The sequence below is a fragment of the Coregonus clupeaformis genome, chromosome 15 (genome assembly GCF_020615455.1).
Source record: "Coregonus clupeaformis isolate EN_2021a chromosome 15, ASM2061545v1, whole genome shotgun sequence".
NCBI lineage: Eukaryota > Metazoa > Chordata > Actinopteri > Salmoniformes > Salmonidae > Coregonus > Coregonus clupeaformis.
The window spans coordinates 15,792,360-15,809,853 of NC_059206.1; the positions used below are offsets into that span (position 1 = coordinate 15,792,360).

The 17,494-nt window shown below is 42.6% G+C and overlaps 1 protein-coding gene across 1 annotated transcript in view; it reads right to left on the reverse strand.

Annotated features, from left to right (window-relative positions):
* Nucleotides 1-16,924, reverse strand: part of nek6 (NIMA-related kinase 6) — a 95,903-nt gene extending 78,979 nt beyond the window's left edge. The window contains exon 1 of the mRNA XM_041897525.2: nucleotides 16,710-16,924. The gene's annotated coding sequence lies outside the window, so the exon portion shown is untranslated. The remainder of the gene's footprint in view (nucleotides 1-16,709) is intronic.
* Nucleotides 16,925-17,494: the final 570 nt, after the last annotated feature.

Genomic DNA, 17,494 nt, shown 5'->3' on the forward strand with positions numbered 1-17,494 from the left:
CTGAGACTGATTTTTCACTTTAAAATGTATACCAAACAAAAACCATTGATTTCAAAGTTTAACAAACCATACAACTCTATGCACAATGACTACTTTGAACGATCTACACAGTAAAAAACAAACAAACAAACAAATGTACTGGACAAACTGTGCAGATGCAAAGTTTGGTAACAGAATTACGGTAAAATCTCCTCCAGTTTTATTCTGTTACCCAATTTTGTATCTGCACAGTTCTTCCTGTAAATGTGTTATTGTAAAATGTTCTGTGTAAATTGTTAAAAGTAGTCCTTGTGCATTTAGTTCTATGGTTTGTTAAACGTTTAAATCAAATGGTTATGGTATACATTTTAAAGTGAAAAATTGGAGTCTGTGTAATTCCGTTACCATGGAATTGCGCTGCAACTAAACAACAGTAGCAGTTTTTCAAAGCAAAATGCAGTTGACCACTTAAGGTCTGATCGACAGCTGTAGATCAAAATACTCTGCCAGGCTCTAAGAGCTTGCCATACGAATGCTGGGAGTAAAGAGAAGCTTGCAGTGTGGACCCTAAAGCTCAGGAATACAATATGACGTCCATCTAACCTGGAGGAGGAAATTATTGTCCAAAAATAAACAAAAAAGTGGCACTGACCCAATGATAAAAACAGTGAATATGCACACTCACCGGGGATACGGCCGATGTTCTCCGCTGGTGCCAATAAGATTTTTGCTCAATGAAGTTGAGAATTTTGAGAGATTAGTCTTTTCATTGTCTTCTCTTTTGTTTTACAAACTGTTTTCCGCAATTGTATTTTTAAATATTGCGATATGCCTGGCTGGGTCTCTCTGCTTTTCACTGACAGTCGCAACTCAACAATCATGTATTTGGTATTTGCCCCACGCTCTGCCCCAATTGCACTGTAGGCTATGCCATGTAAAACAACCCACTTTTTTTTTTGTATAGACAAGAGTAAGCTAATTAGGCCATATAATTTTGTCAATTTAATTCAATTTCCTTTAGGGAAAGCTTCCCCTAGCCTTATGGACGTGCCACCTATGTATTCTAACATCTTCAAATTGCTCTTCGGAATTCGTTAAGAAAGACGCAACTCGAATGCGATGGCGTGCATGTTCTGTTAAGATTAATTACCATAAACTAAATGTGATTTCTTTCATTCTGAGAATCGTGGGTGGATGCCCTAATCAGGTTACACAACCAATGTATATGCTCCGTACATTCTTTAAATGTCCGGTAAATGAAAATGCTGCCGGTCAAATGTTATTTGTACTTAACTAGACAAGTCAATTAAGAACAAATTCTTATTTACAATTACAGCCTACCAAGAGGCAAAAGGCCTCCTGCGGAGACAGGGGCTGGGATTAAAAATAAAAATTTAGGACAAAACACACATCACGACAAGAGAGACACCACAACACTACATAAAGAGAGGGCTAAGACAACAACACAACATGGCAGCAACACATGACAACACAGCATGGTAGCAACACAACATGACAACATGGTAGCAGCACAACATGGCAGCAACACATGACAACACAGCATGGTAGCAACACAACATGACAACAACATGGTAGCAACACAACATGGCAGCAACACATGACAACACAGCATGGTAGCAATACAACATGACAACAACATGGTAGCAACACAACATGGCAGCAACACAACATGACAACATGGTAGCAACACAACATGGCAGCAGCACAACATGGTAGCAGCCCAAACATTTTATAAACATTGTTAGGCACAGACAACAGCACGAAGGGCAAAAAGGTAGAGACAACAATACATCACGCGAAGCAACCACAAGTTACAGTGAGCGAACACACACACATTGTACATACACCATAGACATACTTCATTCACACACACAGTACATACCACATGTGAGCTATACACTAACGGTCAAAAGTTTGGACACACCTACTCATTCAAGGGTTTTTCTTTATTTTTACTATTTTCTACATTGTAGAATAATAGTGAACACATCAAAACTATGAAATAACACATATGGAATCATGTAGTAACCAAAAAAGTGTTAAACAAAGATTCTTCAAATAGCCACCCTTTGCCTTGATGACAGCTTTGCACACTCTTGACATTCTCTCAACCAGCTTCACCTGGAATGCTTTTCCAACAGTCTTGAAGGAGTTCCCACATATGCTGAGCACTTGTTGGCTGCTTTTCCTTGACTCTACGGTCCGACTCATCCCAAACCATCTCAACAGTTGATGTTGAGATGTGCAACTCTAATGAACTTATCCTCTTGTTAAGAGAATTTCTATCTCTAATTCAACCTAAGCTTGAATCATTACCAGAGGTTGTAATGCTCTGGTTTTAATCATAAATGATTCAAGGTCCACAACCAGCAAGAATGATCTGTATTTTTATTCATGGAGAGCTCTGGCGCCAAAACCCATACACTCCTGTTTTATACCTCTTGACACACAAAGGCACTTTGCTCCGCCCACCTTTAGGAGGCTTTCTTAAAACAGTTTCCACCTTTCTCCTTCACCCTGGAATGTTTAGTCCCGCCCCCCTCTGTTAGTGGGTTGATAATTCTATCACAGTTTACACATTTATACTGTATTTGGGGTGAAATCCTTTAGTCATTATTCTTAAAATACAAATTAATCTAACACCTCTGCAGCAGAGGTAACTCTGGGTCTTCCATTCCTGTGGTGGTCCTCATGAGAGCCAGTTTCATCATTGCGCTTGATGGTTTTTGAGACAAAGTGCTTGAAATGTTCCGTATTGACTGACCTTCATGTCTTAAAGCAGGGTTGCCCAACCCTGTTCCTGGAGAGCTCAGGTTAGTAACACCTGGGGTTGGAGCAAAAACCTACAGGGCGGTAGCTTTCCAGGAACAGGGTTGGGCAGTCCTGTCTTAAAGTAATGATGGACTGTCGTTTCTCTTTCCTTTTTGAGCTGTTCTTGCCATAATATAGACTTGGTCTTTTACCAAATAGGGCTATCTTCTGTATACACCCCTACCTTGTCACAACATAACTGATTGGCTCAAACACATTAAGAAGGAAAGAAATTCCATAAATTAACTTTTAAGAAGGCACACCTGTTCATTGAAATGCATTACAGGTGACTGGAGCTGGTTGAGAGAATGCCAAGAGTGTGCAAAGCTGTCAGCAAGGCAAAGGGTGGCTATTTGAAGAATCTCAAATATAAATATATTTTGATTTGTTTAACACTTTTTTGGTTACCACATGATTCCATATGTGTTATTTCATAGTTTTGATGTTTTCACTATTATTCTACAATGTAGAAAATAGTAAAACTAAAAGAAAAACCCAGTAGGTGTTCTAAAACATTTGATCGGTAGTATACATACACCAACACACAAACACAGACATACATGATTATTAGACGCACACCACTCACTACACAAATATGCCACCACAACCACACACAATTCTCCCTCTCTCTCTCTCCCTCTCTTGCTTATTCTCGCTCGTCACACACGTACACAAGCACACACACTCAAACACTGGGCTGGCTAAAAGCTGCTCTGTTCCTAAACAGTGTGCTGGATAAAAGCTGCTCCGTTCCCAAACAGTGTGCTGGATAAAAGCTGCTCCGTTCCCAAACACTGGGCTGGCTAAAAGCTGCTCCATTCCCAAACAGTGGGCTGGATAAAAGCTGCTCCGTTCCTAAACAGTGTTCTGGATAAAAGCTGCTCCGTTCCTAAACAGTGTGCTGGATAAAAGCTGCTCCGTTCCCAAACAGTGTGCTGGATAAAAGCTGCTCCGTTCCCAAACAGTGGGCTGGATAAAAGCTGCTCCGTTCCCAAACAGTGTGCTGGATAAAAGCTGCTCCGTTCCTAAACAGTGTTCTGGATAAAAGCTGCTCCGTTCCCAAACAGTGGGCTGGATAAAAGCTGCTCCGTTCCCAAACAGTGTGCTGGATAAAAGCTGCTCCGTTCCCAAACAGTGTGCTGGATAAAAGCTGCTCCGTTCCCAAACAGTGGGCTGGATAAAAGCTGCTCCGTTCCCAAACAGTGGGCTGGATAAAAGCTGCTCCGTTCCCAAACAGTGTGCTGGATAAAAGCTGCTCCGTTCCCAAACAGTGGGCTGGATAAAAGCTGCTCCGTTCCCAAACAGTGTGCTGGATAAAAGCTGCTCCGTTCCCAAACAGTGTGCTGGATAAAAGCTGCTCCGTTCCCAAACAGTGGGCTGGATAAAAGCTGCTCCGTTCCCAAACAGTGGGCTGGATAAAAGCTGCTCCGTTCCCAAACAGTGTGCTGGATAAAAGCTGCTCCGTTCCCAAACAGTGGGCTGGATAAAAGCTGCTCCGTTCCCAAACAGTGTGCTGGATAAAAGCTGCTCCGTTCCCAAACAGTGGGCTGGATAAAAGCTGCTCTGTTTCCGCTCATTAAGACTTGTTTACTGTGTCATGGTAAAGGCCAGAGCCTCTTTAGGCAGATCAAAGGATCACAGCTGTTTTTCCCTCTTACTGTCAATGAGGATGCGGCCTGCTTTCACTCCACTCCACTCCTTCTTTTCGTGACAGGGGCTCAACCACAAATGGAGCCCCCCACAGACACACACCCCTAACATCCACAACAGCACCACAGTAAAGGCTGCCCATGTAAAAGCTTACAAGACCAGTGGCAGACAGACAGACAGGCAGGCAGACAGACAAGCCACTCCCCTGTACAACAGTACTGCATTCAAGGCAACTTCTGACATACACAACGAGTCAAACAAACCCGCAACACACACATGCAGTGATTGATACATGACCCCCAAAAACACAGAGAAACACATTTAAACCACCAAGCCTAATTAGACACACAACTCCATCATAGTAGGTACAGTCCAGTCGTGGTCAAAAGTTTTGAGAATGACACAAATACTAATTTTCACGAAGTCTGCTGCCTCGGTTTTGATGATGGCAATTTGCATATACTCCAGAATGTCATGGAGTGATCAGATGAATTGCAATTAATTGCAAAGTCCCTCTTTGCAATGAAAATGAACTTAATCCCCCAAAAACATTTCCACTGCATTTCATCCCTGCCACAAAAGGACCAGCTGCCATCATGTCAGTGATTCTCTCGTTAACACAGGTGAGAGTGTTGACGAGGACAAGGCTGGAGATCACTCTGTCATGCTGATTGAGTTAGAATAACAGACTGGAAGCTTTAAAAGGAGGGTGGTGCTTGAAATCATTGTTCTTCCTCTGTTAACATTTACATTTACGTCATTTAGCAGACGCTCTTATCCTTAACCATGGTTACCTGCAAGGAAACACGTGCCGTCATCATTGCTTTGCACAAAAAGGGCTTCACAGGCAAGGATATTGCTGCTAGTAAGATTGCACCGAAATCAATCATTTATCGGATCATCAATTGTTGTGAAGAAGGCGTCAGGGCACCCAAGAAAGTCCAGCAAGCGCCAGGACCGTCTCCTAAAGTTGATTCAGCTGCGGGATCGGGGCACCACCAGTGCAGAGCTTGCTCAGGAATGGCAGCAGGCAGGTGTGAGTGCATCTGCACGCACAGTGAGGCGAAGACTTTGAGGATGGCCTGGTGTCAAGAAGGGCAGCAAAGAAGCCACTTCTCTCCAGGAAACACATCAGGGACTGACTGATATTCTGCAAAAGGTACAGGGATTGGACTGCTGAGGACTGGGGTAAAGTCATTTTCTCTGATGAATCCCCTTTCCGATTGTTTGGGGCATCCGGAAAACACCTTGTCCGGAGAAGACGAGGTGAGCGCTACCATCAGTCCTGTGTCATGCCAACAGTAAAGCATCCTGAGACCATTCATGTGTGGGGTTGCTTCTCAGCCAAGGGAGTGGGCTCACTCACAATTTTGCCTAAGAACACAGCCATGAGAGCAATGAATAAAGAATGGTACCAACACATCCTCCGAGAGCAACTTCTCCCAACCATCCAAGAACAGTTTGGTGACGACCAATGCCTTTTCCAGCATGATGGAGCACCTTGCCATAAAGCAAAAGTGATAACTAAGTGGCTCGGGGAACAAAACATCGACATTTTGGGTCCATGGCCAGGAAACTCCCCAGACCTTAATCCCATTGAGAACTTGTGGTCGATCCTCAAGAGGCGGGTGGACAAACAAAAACCCACACATTCTGGACTGGTGGGTCTCTCACAAACACGTACATGTTGGTTGTTCTGCTGTAGGACGCCCACAAGCCTCACAATACTATTCTGAAGGTAGCCGGGTACCAGTTTAAAAAATGAATGGAAGTACAGTGCATTCGGAAAGTATTCAGACCCCTTCCCATTTTCCACATTTTGTTACGTCACAGCCTTATTCTAAAATGGATTACATTCATTTTTTCATCACTCTACACACAATACTCCATAATGACAAAGTTAAAACAGGTTTTTATCAATTTTAGCAAATGTATTAAAAATAAAACAGATACCTTATTTACATAAGTATTCAGACCCTTTGCTATGAGACTCGAAATTGAGCTCAGGTGCATCCTGTTTCCATTGATTATCCTTGAGATGTTTCTTCAACTTGATTGGAGTCCACCTGTGGTAAATTCAATTGATTGGACATGATTTGGAAAGGCACATACACCTGTCTATATAAAGGTCCCACATTTGACAGTGCATGTCATAGCAAAAACCAAGCCATGAGGTCGAAGGAATTGTCCGTAGAGCTCCGAGACAGGATTGTGTCGAGGCACAGATCTGGGGGAAGGGTAACAAAAATGTCTGCAGCATTGAAGGTCCCCAAGAACACAGTGGCCTCCATCCTTCTTAAATGGAAGAAGTTTGGAACCACCAAGAGACTCTTCCTAGAGCTAGCCGCCCGGCCAAACTGAGCAATCGGGGGAGAAGGGCCTTGGTCAGGGCCAAGAACCCGATGGCCACTCGGACAGAACTCCAGAGTTCTTCTGTGGAGGTGGGAGAACCTTCCAGAAGGACAATCATCTCTGCAGCACTCCACCAATCAGGCCTTTATGGTAGAGTGGCCAGACGGAAGCCACTCCTCAGTAAAAGGCACATGACAGCCCGCTTGGCGTTTGCCAAAAGGCACCTAAAGGACTCTCAGACCATGAGAAATAAGATTCTCTGGTCTGATGAAACCAAGTTTGAACTTTTTGGCCTGAATACCAAGTATCATGTCTGGAGGAAACCTGGCACCATCCCTATGGTGAAGCATGGTGGTGGCAGCATCATGCTGTGGGGATGTTTTTCAGCGGCAGGGAATGGGAGACTAGTCAGGATCGAGGGAAAGATGATAGGAGCAAAGTACAGAGAGATCCTTGATGAAAACCTGCTCCAGAGCGCTCAGGACCTCAGACGGGGGCGAAGGTTCACCTTCCAACAGGACAACGACCCTAAGCACACAGCCAAGACAATGCAGGAGTGGCTTCGGGACAAGTCTCTGAATGTCCTTGAGTGGCCAAGCCAGAGCCCGGACTTGAACCCGATCGAACATCTCTGGAGACCTGAAGATAGCTGTGCAGCGACGCTCCCATCCAACCTGACAGAGCTTGAGAGGATATACAGAGAAGAATGGGAGAAACTCCTCAAATACAGGTGTGCCAAGCTTGTAGCGTCATACCCAAGAAGAAGTGAGGCTGTAATCGCTGCCAAAATGTGCTTCAACAAATTACAATATTTTATTTATTTGCAAATATTTCTAAAAACCAGTTTTTGCTTTGTCATTATGGGGTATTGTGTGTAGATTGATGAAGAAGAAAAAATAATTTTATCAATTTTAGAATACGGCTGTAAAGGAGCAAAATGTGGAAAAAGTAAAGGGGTCTAAATACTTTCCAAATGCACTGTATATCTGGAGATAGTTTAGTGCCTAAAATAAAATATGGTTCCTGATCTTTCTTATCTCTCAGATATATCCTATAGATATATTTATTTGACTATCTGTTTATCCATGTATGACGCTGTTATTCAATGTGTTTCTATGGGCTAATAGCAGTAAGGCCAAATTCAATGTTCATAAAATAATGTCCAAACATTTGACTGGTACTGTATATTTGTTTGTATTTATTTATTTTTGCTCAGAAAAACGCCAGTTGGGGGGCCGCCAGTTGGGGAACCCTGCCTTAAGGGGTCCTAAAATTCAAAATCAAATAGCTAAATGATCCTTGGTATGACCATCTTAATATAATTCAATATGTTAGCTTAGATGTAAGGATTAAGGTAATTAAAAGCACTGGGCCAGTACTGGCTGCCAATGGTTCTGGACCTAGATCCCTGGATTCCCTGCTTCCATCCTGCATGGCGAGGACAATGGATCCCCAGTGGTACCTGAGCGACATTAATGATTTCCAGTTGACTTGGCTTTGTCCTGGGACTGGGTCATTGACACCAAAATGGGAGGAGGTCACCCAGGTGACGGGGCAACCTGCCAGACTCAGCTGGGGGACGCAGTCCGTGACCTTTTGACAGAGTTCAACTCAAGCAGATTATTTGACTGATTTCTCGCTTTTCTTGTTCCTCACAATCCTCCGCAGAGGGAGCATTTGGTAAGCCTGTTCTGTTGCTTTTTTCCACTCAATCGGGAAATAAGGAGTGAAAATGTGACTACATTACTATTTATGACATTAAAATGACAAACGACCTCGTTTGTTGGAAGAAAACGTGAGTCACAAATCCAGTTCTTAAGAAAAGAAGGGACCATACATGGCTCCTTAAACAATAACAGCACGGGCGTGCCGAGACTTGTCTTTCCTGTCCTTCCGAGCATTAAAAGCATTATTTTGCACTTGACTTATATTCCCTCTCTATCTTTCTCTTCCCCATTCTCTGATGATGAGTCAGTTGTAAGCGCTTACTGGAGTCTGAGACCGCTGCCAACTGGCAGCGACCTTAACCTCCTCTGCACTACCAATCCAGCTGAATTAACAACCGTTGATCAGTTACAAATGACAGCCGGGCCTGGTGCCATGACGTTGGGCACATGTTGAGAGAGATGCATGTGTAGTGGGGTGCTACTAGCATTTGACTTGGCCATTGTGGTGGCTGTAGGTCCCCTATTTGGTGTTCAATTGAGGAATTAGCTACTTGGACTTCAGACTTGGGCTTTAGCTCGGCAGGCTATGGCTCTCATGTAGCAATTGTGCAACCTTTACACAGGGTTTGCATTGGGTTCTACTTCGATGCACTCTGGCTGGGACATGTTTCGCAATTACAATTATTACACAGTAATCATGTTTCACTTTTTGATATATCAAAGTGCATCTTCCTGTACATCTTATAAATCAAATTCCAAGCAGGCAACTTGCAGCAGTAAATCTTCCCTGGAATTTATCTTTTAAATATCCTAAACCGATCAAATAAAGAAACACATCAACAAATAAATAATCAACGACAGCAGGGGGGACTCCAGGAGGTGCCTTCCAGAAACGGTGCTTGTCTTCTACTCTCCTTTCATCTCTCCTCCAGTGAAAAGAAAGCGAGCGAGCAGCTAAGCAAGACGCAGAGTGCTAACGACGACACTAGTATGTGACATTGTGTCAGCTCCAGCCCCGTGCAGCTGTTTCCCCTTCTCCCGTCAGCTCGTAGCTCCGCACACTCCAAGCCTCCCAAGAATGCCTGGGAAAGTTCTGAGGGGGGAGAACAGACAGGGGATTCTCTGGATATCAATGGCTGAGGCCCAGCCCTCTACCACAGAGCGGGGGGAAAAACAGCTTATTTTGCACGTTTTTCTTGCAAAACTTCTGTCTTGTCTTATGTTTTAATTAGCATGCTTGGTTGACTTAGACTCGTTTTCCGAGCAGTCAGACGCCGACATAAGAGGGGAAGTGACTGTGAAGGAGTTATCATTTGCATGGTAGGAAGGAGGTTTCAGATTGGAAGGAACTGGCAAGATTGGGTTGACTGAGCTCGAGGTCTTTTATCACATAATGATAATGTGTATCAAAGCAGCAATACCATCTGAGGTAGGTAGCTATGGTCCATACCTCCATAAAGATACCAATACATTAGGTCTTTCTCCCTCCAGCAATCCTTCACTGGTCCATCATCCCCACACTCATCCATTATACTGGATGATGTGCCGTCAACATCATCCAGTTTAAAGCCCACCTCCCAACCTCGTCACTCTGTGACCGCATATATTCACCTTCTCTGAGTATTATCACCTTCCGCATTTGGTAACGTTAATGATATTATTGGCAACTGCACTTGAAGAGACGGAAATAAATCTGCCCTTTCTCTACCAGTCATTGGATAGCTCTGAATAAAAGTACTGAAAATCATAGGACCTAGGTCATCTGCTTGACTGTGTTGGCCATCTGAGCAAAAGCTTAGGCATTAGTTCAGGGAGCTTTAAGCAAATCTTCAGGTTTAAGGTAAGGTTACTCATCAAGTGAGCTTGGTTCACCAATCCACATAGTGATACATAGTGAAAAATGGGTCTTCAGTCATTCTTATGGAGATGGAGCTTGATACTTAAGCCTGGATAATACTAGCCTAAATGGTTGTTTATAGACAAATGACACCAGAGTCAAATATACATAATTACATTGCATGTTAGAGTTTTTCGTCATGAATCTTGTTTTGGAGGCAGCTCTGCAGAGCGGTCACTAGCTGGCACAGCTACAAAGTAGTAAAATCTGATTTTAAACCTAACCCTAACCTTAACTCATAACCTTAACCACACTGCTAACCCTAATGCCTAACCTTAATTTAAGACCAAAAAGCTACTTTTTGTTTTCATAAATTTTTACAATATAGACCATTTTGACTTTGCAGCTGGCCTATCTAAGGGGAAATTGCTCACTTCTGCCTCCAGGACAAGACTCGTGACAAACTTCAACCTGCTCAATACTTGGTAATAAGGACATACAATGGCTTGCAAAAGTATTCACCCCCCTTGGCATTTTTCCAATTTTGTTGCCTTACAACCTGGAATTAAAATTGATTTATTGGGTGTTGGTATCATTTGATTTACACCTAGGTGTCTGGTTAGACTGTAAACTCAACTTCCAGACTCACATAAAGAATCTCCAATCCAAAGTTAAATCTAGAATCGGCTTCCTATTTCGCAACAAAGCCTCCTTCACTCATGCTGCCAAACATGCCCTCGTAAAACTGACTATCCTACCGATCCTTGACTTCGGCGATGTCATTTACAAAATAGCCTCCAACACTCTACTCAGCAAATTGGATGTAGTCTATCACAGTGCCATCCGTTTTGTCTCCAAAGCCCCATACACTACCCACCACTGTGACCTGTACGCTCTTGTTGGCTGGTCCTCACTACATGTTCGTCAGTCAAACCCACTGGCTCCAGGCCATCTATAAATCACTGCTAGGCAAATCCCCGCCTTATCTTAGCTCATTGGTCACCATAGCAGCACCCACCCGTAGTCTGCGCTCCAGCAGGTATATCTCACTGGTCATTCCCAAAGCCAACACCTCCTTTGGCCGCCATTCCTTCCAGTTCTCTGCTGCCAATGACTGGAACGAATTGCAAAAATCTCTGAAGCTGGAGACTCTTATCTCCCTCAATAACTTTAAGCATCAGTTGTCAGAGCACCTTACCGATCACTGCACCTGTACACAGCCCATCTGAAATTAGCCCACCCAACTACCTCATCCCTATATTGTTATTTATTTTGCACCCCAGTATCTCTATTTGCACATAATCTCTTGCACATCTAGCATTCCAGTGTTAATACTATTGTAATTATTTTGCACTATAGCCTATTTATTGCCTTACCTCCATAACTTGCTACATTTGCACACACTGTATATATATTTTCTGTTGTATTTTTGACTTTATGTTTTTTACCCCATATGTAACTCTGTGTTGTTTTTATTGCACTGCTTTGCTTTATCTTGGCCAGGTCGCAGTTGTAAATGAGAACCTGTTCTCAACTGGCTTACCTGGTTAAATAAAGGTGAAATTAAAAATAAATAAAAAAGAATACACAACATGCCTACCACTTTGAAGATGCAAAATAATTTTTGGGGTGAAACAAACAAGAAATAACACAAAAAAAACTGAAATACTTGAGCGTTATCTTCTGTATGGTGCCTAATGAACACGACCAAGTTCCGACTGTTAAGTAACTCAACCCATATCTGTTGTTTAAATCCTCTCCTCCCCATCTCCCTCCTCAATTTCTCTCTCCCCTAGGCCTCACCCTCTATTCACCAAAGTCAATACTTTGTAGAGCCACCTTTTGCAGCAATTACAGCTGCAAGTCTCTTGGGGTATGTCTTATAAGCTTGGCACATCTAGCCACTGGGATTTTTGCCCATTCTTCAAGGCAAAACTGCTCCAGCTCCTTCAAGTTGGATGGGTTCCGTTGGTGTACAGCAATCTTTAAGTCATACCACAGATTCTCAATTGGATTGAGGTCTGGGCTTTGACTAGGCCATTCCAAGACATTTAAATGTTTCCCCTTAAACCACTCGAGTGTTGCTTTAGCAGTATGCTTATGGTCATTGTCCTGCTGGAAGGTGAACCTTCGCCCCAGTCTCAAATCTCTGGAAGACTGAAACAGGTTTCCCTCAAGAATTTCCCTGTATTTAGCACCATCCATCATTCCTTCAATTCTGACCAGTTTCCCAGTCCCTGCCGATGAAAAACATCCCCACAGCATGATGCTGCCACCACCATGCTTCACTGTGGGGATGGTGTTCTCGGGGTGATGAGAGGTGTTGGGTTTGCGCCAGACATAGCGTTTTTCTTGATGGCCAAAAAGATCAATTTGTCTCATTTGACCAGAGTACCTTCTTCCATATGTTTGGGGAGTCTCCCACATGCCTTTCGGCGAACACCAAACGCTTATTGCTTATTTTTTTCTTTAAGCAATGGCTTTTTTCTGGCCACAGATACTCCAATCTCCGCTCTGGAGCTTTGCAACTCCTTCAGGGTTATCTTTGGTCTCTTTGTTGCCTCTCTGATTAATGCCCTCCTTGCCTGGTCCATGAGATTTGGTGGGCGGCCCTCTCTTGGCAGGTTTGTTGTGGTGCCATATTCTTTCAATTTTTTTATAATTCTTTTCAAATTTTCTGATATTTTTTTATAACCCAACCCTGATCTGTACTTCTCCACAACTTTGTCCCTGACCTGTTTGGAGAGCTCCTTGGTCTTTATGGTGCGCTTGCTTGGTGGTGCCCCTTGCTTAGTGGTGTTGCAGACTCTGGGGCCTTTCAGAACAGGTGTATATATACTGAGATCATGTGACAGATCATGTGACACTTAGATTGCACACAAGTGGACTTTATTTAACTAATTATGTGACTTCTGAAGGTAATTGGTTGCAACAGATCTTATTTAGGGGCTTCATAGCAAAGGGGGTGAATACATATGCACGCACTACCTTTCCGTTATTTATTTTTTTAGTATTTTTTTCATTTCACTTCACCAATTTGGACTATTTTGTCCATTACATGAAATCCAAATAAAAATCAATTTAAATTACAGGTTGTAATGCAACAAAATAGGAAAAACGCCAAGGGGGATGAATACTTTTGCAAGGCACTGTACATCTTTTGATCACTAAGTGTAGTTCAGTCCCGGGTCAGTCTTAGGTTCTCTTTTGGCGGTTGTGTGTGTGTGTCATATTCCACAAAACCACAGTATACAAAACCACTAATACATTGCTCTCATAACACTGATGAAGCAGATGTTGACTTTTAATGGGCTCGGGGGCGTCGTCACGATTGAACTGGCCTGTATCTTCAGACACGCGGGTCCCTGTTGATCTGGATTTGTTTTGACCTTCCTCTTGCAGTTGCCAAAATTGTTGCGTTGGTATTTCACCTCTGACTCCAGGCCCTAGTTTCGTCAATCACGCACACTGTCAGTGCCCAGTCTACAGTTTATTCAAATAACTGTGAGTGACAATGGGGTATTTTTGTGCCGTTTTGAATGACAGCGGCTTCCAGAAATGGTCTGTTCCATTTTAAGAGCGCTGTCCTACACACGCCCTCGCTGCGTCCAGGGACCAAGTGGGCCGAACCACGGCATACAGGCGGGTGGAGGTGGGTGATATCCAATTACCAAAGAGCAATGAGTTAAAGTATGAGTGAGATGGTCTAAAAATACAAGCGTCTATATCGGGCCTCTGGGTCACTCATTTTGCATTTTTGTAGTGTTCTGTGTGACAGCTGCGTTGCGTCAGATTGGAGAACTGTGAAAACAGCATGTAAAAGCCATCAGTCCACGGCCTGCTTTCTATGAAAGAGACCCTAGAAGAGCATTCAGTACTCACACAGGCTCAGAGTGGTTTCAGGCAGTTGAAAGAAAGACATCTTTGGACTTTAGTTCCACCTATGAGCATCTGCAAATAGCAACAAATGTCAAAACTTTTTGGAGCAGCCATTTTGGTTCTCTGGATCAACACCAGACCAGTGCAAAACAAGGAGAGGTCACTTCCCTGTGAACTTTGATTACCTCCTAGCCTTCTCATTAGCATGATGCCTATGTACTGTAGCAGCCCATGGGAATTCCATGAAGGTCTCTGAAATGTGCACTGCATCTTGGCATGTCACGCCAATACTATTCCAAACCAAAGGGTGAGAGGAGCTGTTCGCTTTCCCAATGCTGGGGGTGTTAACCCCCCTCAGACCCTGGTTGTAGCACTCACCACTGGCCCCTGCCCACAACGCAGCTGACACGTGACTAATTTTAGCGAGGTATTGGGCTTGGTATGTCCAGGCATCCTAACAACCTCCAACCACCACCCAGTTCCCCTCATACCTCCCCTTCAGCGATCACCCCTGCTCTGGTAACACACACGTCGTATTCATTTATACCACAGCATCAGTGACAAATCAACAAGAGCGCCATGACGCGCATCATACTCCGATTTCACTGTAAACAAATGGATCTCTCACATCGAAACCTTGGCTAACATCTGGTTGTCATTTTCTGGTTGTCGAAAAGGAGAACGTGTAATACAACCTGTTATTTTACACATTAGTAAGGCTGTTGTTTCACTTTTATTTGTATTTGTTATTTTTTCAAACACAGATTAAACCACAAAGACCAGGGAGGTTTACCAATGCCTCGCAAAGAAGGGTACCTAGTGGTATATGGATAAAAAAATAAATAGCAGACATTGAATATCCCTTTGAGCATGGTGAAGTTATGAATTACACTTTGGATGGTGTATCAATACACCCAGTCACTACAAAATAAATAGCAGACATTGAATATCCCTTTGAGCATGGTGAAGTTATTAATTACACTTTGGATGGTGTATCAATACACCCAGTCACTACAAAGATACAGGCGTCCTTTCTAACTCAGTTGCCGGAGAGAAAGGAAACCACTCAGGGAGTTCACCATGAGGCCAATTATTACTTTAAAACAGTTACAGAGGCTGTGATAGGAGAAAACTGAGGATGGTTCAACAACATTGTAGTTACTTCACAATACAAACCTGATTGACAGAACGAAAACAAGGCACTAAAGCAATACTGCATAAAATGTAGGCTAAGCAATTCACTTTTTTTCCTGAATACAAAGCGTTATGTTTGGGGCAAATCCAATGCAACACATTACTGAGTACCACTCTCCATATTTTCAAGCATAGTGGTGGCTGCATCATGTTATGGGTATGCATGTAATCGTTAAGGACTGGGGAGTTTTTCAGGATAAAACATTTATGGAATGGAGCTAAGCACAGGAAAAATCCTACAGGAAAACCTGGTTCAGTCTGCTTTCCACCAGACACTGGGAGATAATTCACCTTTTAGCAGGACAATAACCTAAAACACAAGGCCAAATCTACACTGCAGTTGCTTAGCAAGAAGACAGTGAATGTTCCTGAATGTCCGAGTTACAGTTTTGACTTAAATCTACTTGAAAATCTATGGCAAGACCTGAAAATGGTTATCTAGCAATGATCAACAACCAATTTGACAGAGCTTGAATAATTTGAAAAGAATAATGGACAAATGTTGCAGAATTCAGGAGTGGAAAGCTCTTGAAAACTTACCAAGAAAGACACAGCTGCAATCGCTGGCAAGGTGCTTCTACAAAGTATTGACTCAGGGGTGTGAATACTTGTGTAAATGAGATATTTCTGTATGTCATTCTCAATAAATTTGCAAAAATTTCTAAAACCTTGTTTTCACTTTGTCATTATGGGGCATTGTATGGATATGGGTGAGAGGAAAAATCTATTTAATCCATTTTGAAAATCAGGCTGAAACACAACAAACTCTGTAATAAGTCAATGGGTATGAATACTTTCTGAAGGCACTGTATTCTAGTGAAAGCACTCCAAATCAATTTACATTGTCAGAATATTCTAAATTTATAGCAGCTATAAAAATATAATTTGAGCGTGAGTTGAGCATAAAAACAACGTTTCCCATACGTACTCTGGTAGTTTTGGTGTGGTATATTGTTGCAACATAGGCTACTACAGTCGAATTTGACCAACCTTGTTTTCGTCCAAAGCTGCCAGTCCGTCAGGCAGCCAAACTGCCATACCCTGTAACTACAGTATTCTTTGACGAATGATTCCGCGCAAAATCTAGATTTATAACTTTTTTTGACAATTCAACAGAACGCATGAGACCCAGGGAGACAGTGGAAAACACTCCCTGAACGAAACAAAATATGCAGCTGAAATGACAGCCGAGTCCCGCTCTACTTTGTAACTTTTGTCACCAAGTCAAGTGCTGGACTGTTTGCAAGTTTCCAACTATGTTGTCTACAATGACAATGGTTCTAAAAAAGTAATGAATTCAACATGTTTGAGTATCTTACCTGATTTTGCAGAGTATTTTCTCTTCACGCTGACGTTTTGGAATAAGGAAGGTGTAAACAGAGTTACATTATTCCGTGTTGTGCAACTCCGCCTTCGACAGCTCTAAAGTTCTCTCTCTCTACTCTCTGTCTCGCTCCTCTTTTACTGTTGCATGCCACGCAGGCCACTCAAAACGAATTATTCTTTTAATGGGAGGAGAAACCGTAGGAGGAAGGTCGCTCGTGCAGTCAATTCAATAGTCGAGGGCGCGAATCAACGTCACATGGACTGCATTTTTATAGAAAATTGGGTCAAACGTCAAACAGCACAGAAACTCAACCCACTGCATATTTCTGATGGATAGAGAAATAGGCTGCGAGAATATTTGACAATGTAGCATATCTATAGCCTACTGAGTTTCATAAAGTTATGTCAAATAGTAAAATATATATATATATATATATATATATATATATATATTAACCACTATCACGAATCCCATTCTGCTGAAACCTTTTTTTCTCCAGAGTAGGCCTAATAGTTATACAGCCAGGGCACGTGAAGCATTGTCACGCACTTTCGATATAGATATAATTGATCACCTACAAAGTTAATTTATGTAACTTCCGTATTACACTTTTTTATCTTCATGATATACACCAAACATATGTTATTTATCAACTTGTATTGTTGTATTATTGTTTGATTGCATACGTTGTTTAGATTAGTCTATGTGACTGTTTTGAATTATGCATATAAAGATTACTGTATAGGCATAGCCTATGTTCAGACATCTTTTACAGGT